The sequence below is a fragment of the Adiantum capillus-veneris genome, chromosome 13 (assembly GCF_014529385.1).
Source record: "Adiantum capillus-veneris isolate H3 chromosome 13, ASM1452938v2, whole genome shotgun sequence".
NCBI lineage: Eukaryota > Viridiplantae > Streptophyta > Polypodiopsida > Polypodiales > Pteridaceae > Adiantum > Adiantum capillus-veneris.
Genome location: NC_140943.1, coordinates 79,911,843 through 79,918,601, shown reverse-complemented (window position 1 = coordinate 79,918,601; position 6,759 = coordinate 79,911,843). Strand labels below are relative to the sequence as shown.

General features: G+C 40.3%; 1 pseudogene; it reads right to left on the bottom strand.

Moving 5' to 3' along the window:
* Positions 1 to 3,808: 3,808 nt before the first annotated feature.
* LOC147444321 (uncharacterized) lies at positions 3,809 to 6,344 on the bottom strand (annotated as a pseudogene).
* Between the last annotated feature and the right edge of the window lie 415 nt (positions 6,345 to 6,759).

The window sequence follows — 6,759 nt, the reverse complement described above, 5'->3', positions numbered from 1 at the left end:
ATGGGCCTGATCAATATGAGCTGTTTCTTTGAAGATCTTGTAGGATGAGATGTCGAAGGGTTTGCATAATTTAGTACTATTCTTTACGGGCGACGCATGAGCAAAGGGAGCAATAGCGGTATGATCTGTATGAGGTGCTGTCTTGATTACATAGTTGTTCTTGCTCCGTTTTAGTACTGCAGAGCTGGTAGCGCTGTGCTTGCAGGCCTCCGCTTCTTGCGCTCCATGGTCGGTCCTAAGGAGTGTACTGGCTGAAGGCACAATATATTCTGCTTGCAGATTGATGGAGGTAGGTACAAGCTGGGAAAGGGCGCTAACTATATTTACATCTGCATAACTATCGCCCTCATTATCAAACAGAAAGTTGTTGTAGTCCTGCGAGCTCTTGAGTAGCTGGTTCTTGGCTAGCCGGTCCAGGCTGGAATAGCGAACCCTATTTTCTTTGTAGCCTATAGCTGATCGCCTAGCATTCTCCTCCATGAGAGGTCTAAGCTCTGCATCAACAGGTGGTTGTGTGTACTTGAAAATATTGTACGAAAAATATTTGGGTGGCTTTTTCACACCAGCCATATCTCTTGATCGGAGAGAGGTGCACGCATCAGCAGAAGCAAGGCGCCTCTCCATGACGGCAGTCTGTGTGCAGGATGCCATCTCTTGTTTGCAGCTTATTAAAAGGGAGTACGTCTACGTCTTGCAAAAATGGAAATTATGAGGAAGCCCTTTAATGGGATCAAAGAGCGCCGTGAAAAGCAGGCTCATGCGTTTTAGGCTACGGAAAAACGGCTAGTAGGAGAAAAGCAAACGACCTACTTGAAGTAAATACCATATTTATGCATTTTGCTTTTTCGTTTGGAAATGTGGCAATTATAAAAGGTTTAAAAACCACTAGTATGTGCCAACGATTTTAAAAAAGTCGTTAATAGTAGTAATCGTGCCATTGACGGGAAAGGCTTCTGCAGACGCTCACACAATAGTTGGGATGCCACGTAGGTGGAGCGAGCTGTAACACAGAGTTGCAGAGGTCACGAGGGAACAATATATTTTTTTAGATTAAGCGAGGCTTGACGTTGCAGCGTGGGACATTAATGGGGATGGCTTAGGCCAGCAGTCGTAGAGTAGTTCACACGATTTGGCGAGAGATCGAACAGTATGTCCTAACGATTTGTAAAAAATGATTGATAGCTAGAATCTGGGGAGATCCCAGGCGGAGTCCAGCCAAACTAATGCAACGCAGCAAAACTAAATTGGAGACTCACAGTCACTGCATGGAAAGTTTGTAGCGACTGGGAGCTCGAGTGCGCCATGGAAATAGAGTGCATTAGATATAAAATAGAGTTCGTGGTTCATAGGTCTGTAGGGTGACTTCCACGAAGGCAAGCCTGATAGGAGTCTTATCGCAGGTGCTCTTTCTCTCTCTCTCTCTCTCTCTCTCTCTCTCTCTCTCTCTCTCTCTCTCTCTCTCACAGGGTGGTCTCAAAAGAGCGCAGCAGCAGAAACTCTGAGCGTTCGCTTCGTGTAAAATTTTCTAGCAGAAGTATGTCCTAACGATTTGCAGAAATCCTGAGCATTCCCCCTATGTGCAGAGTGTGTGTGTGTGTGTGTGTGTGTGTGTGAGAGAGAGAGAGAGAGCGAGAGAGTTATTGATTTTTATAGCAGTATGTCCTAACAATTTGCAGAAATCTAGAGCGTTCCCTCTGTGTGCAGTGTGTGTGTGTGTGTGTGTGTGTGTTAGTGAGAGAGAGAGAGAGAGAAATTGATTTTTACAGCATGTCCGTTCATCTGGGTAAATGATGTGAGGGTTATATTTTAGGTTTTTTAAAGAGGACATAAGCTTGCTTAAAGCTTTCTGTGTGGCAGTAATGGTTCTTTTTTTTCTAAATTTAGAGAGAGAGCACGCATACACAATGGCTTCGTTGAAAAATAGTGCGAGAGGTGCGGCCAATAGCACGAGCGAAGAAGGCTTCCCCGTTAAGAGGAGGGGGCGTCCTCGAATGACCGCAGAGGAGAGGTCCTCAAACGAGTCGAAGAGGCTGAAAAAGTTAATGGAGGCGAGTGTGGCAATCCCAAAGAGAAAGCGCCAATCCACGCTTGACAAAGTTAGTGTCTTTGGTGGCTGCAACGAAGCAATGTACACAGAGAAACAAGCGGATTTTCTTTCTCTCTCTCTCTCTCTCTCTCTCTCTCTCTCTACAGTTCGCCATCGCTACAACAGAGTAATCCTTTTGTTTTTTTTCAATGTTTCCTGTTATCCATCTTGGAAAGATGTCATAGGGTAAAAAGGGATCCTCTACCCTCTAAGTAAGATTGACTAATGACTAAGGATTTATCTCTTCTACCTCATAGTCGAGGACGACTATGATTTCAAGAGAGAGGTAATGTCATAAAATATAATATCTAACCAACCCAAATGATTTTAACTCGTATTAAATTGATCATTTAATGTGGGAGAATAAACGGGAACAAGGGATAGAATATAGACATGTGCTTACAGATCTATCTCAACACGGGGCCAATGGTAAAGGGGTTTCAAATCAGAGATGGTCTGTGAAAGAGCAAGGCTAACCAATGGAGATTAGAAGACCTTAGGGTTAACTTCATTAAAGACCTCCAAAGGTTAGTGTAAAATTCCTTTGACCTTACATAAGCTAGCTAGATGAGCTTGAGGTGGGAACGCGGCCCAAGCTTAAGGTGCTTGTCGTGCTTGATGACTAAGGTGGTTGAGGTGTTTGACGTGCTTGCTGAATAGGGAGCTTGAGGTGCTTGTGGGAACACTACCCAAGCTTGAGGTGCTTTGTCATGCTTGTTGACTAAGGTGCTTGGGGGTAAAGTGTGCAAAAGTCAACAACTATCCCTACAAGGAGGGGGCGATCCCTATAAGAGGGGGCTAGAGAGAGAACACACACACCTCACACAAGGTAAGCTTGGTTCAAAGAAAGTATATAGGATACTTGTCAAGTTCCTCTTCATGTTGCCCTTATGGTGTGAATAAAGCCTAGTGGCTGGCCTCCCAAGGGGTCCAATGATAAATTAGTTAAGTTCAGTAATTGTTTTAGCATTTATCAGGTCCTCTCTCTCAAAGGGGAAAGTGATACACTTGTCCCAAAGCTACCCTTGTTGCTTGATATACCCATGCATGTGATTCACTCGACTTGGAGAGGTCCAATCACGGGGGGTCGACCAAACAAATCTAGGGGTTTTTTTGAGGGGTATACTCTCCCACATACACTCACACACACCCTCATTGTGTGAATTGAAAAGTGCAAGATCTCCATCTCCTTCTTCAAGCTAGTGGAGAAGTTGAGAACTTACACCAACACTCTTGGCTATGGAATGCAAACCGAACCAAGATCCATGATTCAATGCTTACATTTTCCATCTTCTCCATCATGCTATTATGTATGCTATCAAGAAGAGTGATGATAGATGAGGAACTAATTCTTTCTCCTATGAAATTTTTTTCTTCCTCTTCCCTACCCTCATTCCCCGCTAGCTCTCTCCACCTTCGAGGGTGTTTGAGGCCTTGGGACGGAGGCTTGGGATAATTAACAATTTCCACAAAGTTTATGTTAAGCTCATGATGCATGAAGATTTCCATCTTCATTGCATCACCTAGGTCACAAGGAACACAAAGATTTTATTGTTCCAAGTCTCTCTTGATGGAAGAAACTGTAATACAAATGCCTATTGGAGGGGGGACCGGCTCCACATAAATCTGGTCCTCAAGTATTGTCATGTTCTCTAAACTCTCTCTCTTGCAAAAGTATTGTTCATGCCAAGTTAACTAAATGCTATGTTTATGTTGCTACCATCAATTAAGTTCACCCTGTCAATTAACCAAAAAAACAATAATTAGTAACTAGAACAAGGCATGTCAATTATTTTTAGCTAAGCGACATGTCCAAATACAATATTACTTTCATCTAACCTCTTCATCAAAGCTCTCATTGAACCTTGATGGATTTTTTATAATTCTACATGACCTGGTTACTTTAGGCATCTACACAAGAAAGAACCATTAATCAAAAGGTGGCATTAAGAATGTCAACATTTTCACACATTTAAATTTTTCAAATTAACACTCACTGTTGAATGATTTTGATTACACATAGAAGGGGATATTTGATTAGAGAGATCACCAAGTACCTACACACAATGAATTTTTTTATTCATCATTATCCACTCTAATAACATAAGAATTAACTCACAAACATACCTTCCTGCCACTTGAAGTTGGTAACTTCTTCTTCTTTTTAAGAGGCTCTTTGCTCGAGGTGTTCTATGAGAAAAAGCTCACAGATTGTTTGTCATTGTTGTAAATTTATTGAATAAACTAAAAAATAGAGTTAACTCATGGTGCCAATGGTTACCATCACACAGGCTCGCAAACTTTTTTGTTTTCGTCTTTGGATTAATTGCATTTTCCTACAAACCACAAAAAACTAAGTAGAGTAGAGAGAAAGAGAGAGAAAGAAGATGTTGTGGTGGGTGAGACAAGTAAGAGTAGAGCTTATAACTTACAAAGCTATTTGATTCAATGTCATCGATCACTTGTTGACATGAATCAACGTTCAAGCATTGCACAACGATATCTTCATTTCTCTCAAAAGTCCCTAATAAGTCTCTCGAGTGAGAGGGAACCATGTTTTCTTAACAACACTTTATAATCAATTTCTACTATATGAACATGAACATTTGAATTTCAAGAGTTTTTTAGTGTGAATTTCATTTACCTAACTATAAGCCTAAGGGATTTCTTTTTTGAAAATGGAGAGAGAGAGAGAGAGAGAGAGAGAGAGAGAGAGAGAGAGTCTAACTTTTTTATTAAGACACTTGTCTTGTAAATTGCTTGAATCTTGGCACATAAAATCCTCGAAAGTTACTTGATAGTCACAAGCATATTGTATCTCATGAGCAATGGCCGGTACATTGACAATTGTGATTTTGTTCAATGGTGGCTCTACTTCATTCGAAAATGGTGCAACATTATCCTAAGAATTTAAATAAAATAAACTAGATTCTATTAGATGACAAAATGGTAAGCAATACTCACTATGTTCAAAGCTAAGATTAAGAGAAAGGGTATAATCCCAAGAAAATAAAAAGAGATTATAATAGCATAAGAAAACTTTAGCAAACTCTAATGATAAAGAATGATAATTGCCTTTTCCTATTCTATCATTACAAGAATGACATGGATTTGCACTTTACAACTTCAAGCATGTGGAACAAAGATAAAAGAAACATTTTCCTAAAAGAGAAGACAAATTAGAATCACAAGCTCTTTAAAACTTACTCGTTGAGCTTGACTTCTTTGAAGATCGTGAGAGCCATCCAAGCAACCATTATTAACATAAGGGTGAAGAACTTCATAGCTTGTTGGTACTTCCCCTTCTAGCCAAGCCTCCTAAAAAACATCCATATATAATTGTTTCAAAAGGATATGTCTATATTACAAGGTTTTTAAAACTCATTTTTTTAAAGAATTACCTCATTGGTATCATCAAGGGTGATGACCCCTTGGACGAGGCCCGTATAGAATGCACTTTGAGGAGTCTCTTCTTTGTGCAATGTAGTTGATGCATTTCTCATAGCGCAACCTTCGGTAGACTCCATGGGAGGTATATCATCCTTGACAAACTCGTTCTAGAATGAATGAATGAATGAGAGAGAGAGAGAGAGAGAGAGAGAGAGAGAGAGAGAGAGAGAGATTAGAACAAGTGAGAGATACATAAAAAACTTACAAGATACATAACATACATATTGGTAATACCGTTTGTGGATTGGTGTGATTATGACCAAGACTTCGATTAATGTTGTCGCCTTGAGCATAGCATCTACGTCTTTTTGCATCCACCATTCCTTTTGCCACACTTTCTAATGTAGTTTCGATGTTCCAAGACCTTCATGTACACATCTTCAATTCGCCATGGCAATTCTCCAAGTTTTCCAAAGTGGAGAGGTGGAATGTGCTCCATATTTTCTTTGATAAAATCGAGAATTTGATCCAATTTTTCATGACTATTGCGGAGATTGATGAATGAAAAATCCTCTTTGTCTTGCCTGCAAAAACCCATGTCAAACAACTCTCTAATTTTTACCATGCCCTTGTTAAAATATGCTCATGCTTCTCGATAATTTTTCACAAGGAAGGCTTTCCCAACGGTGGCATACATATCTTTTACCTTCCTAGGATAGAAAATCCTATGATACGTTATTGGGCGTGCATCATTTTTAGGGATTCCTACATTACTTGTGATAACGTCACTAACTACATCGGGTAAAGTAGGTTTGACATGAGATTCGGTGTTTTATTCTAGGGCTTTGCTTTGTGAGGCTAAGCTCATATTCTCGGAAGAATGAAAAAGGGGTGATGTTTGACTCTTAGGAACAAATATGTGGCCACCCTCTAGTACCCTTTTAGACCAACCCACCAAAGCATGTCTATGGGCAACACTCTTTATGCATATCTCACTCCAACCTTCACTAGTCATATACAAGCAAAGTTTGCCATTAATGCCACTGGAAAAAATAGCCTCAGAATATTCACGTGTACCACAAAACCTTTGCACAAAATTAACCACTGATAGAGTGTCCCTTGATATCACCTTGGAGTTAGTGTCACAGCACACATTTTCAAAGCTACGAGCCAAACTGAAAAGATTAAAGAAAGAACACTAAATAAAGCTTGATCTTTTGCTAAAGAGAAAAGTATACTCTTGAGCCCCTGTGAGCACCTGAGTTGCACGTATGAACTTGTTC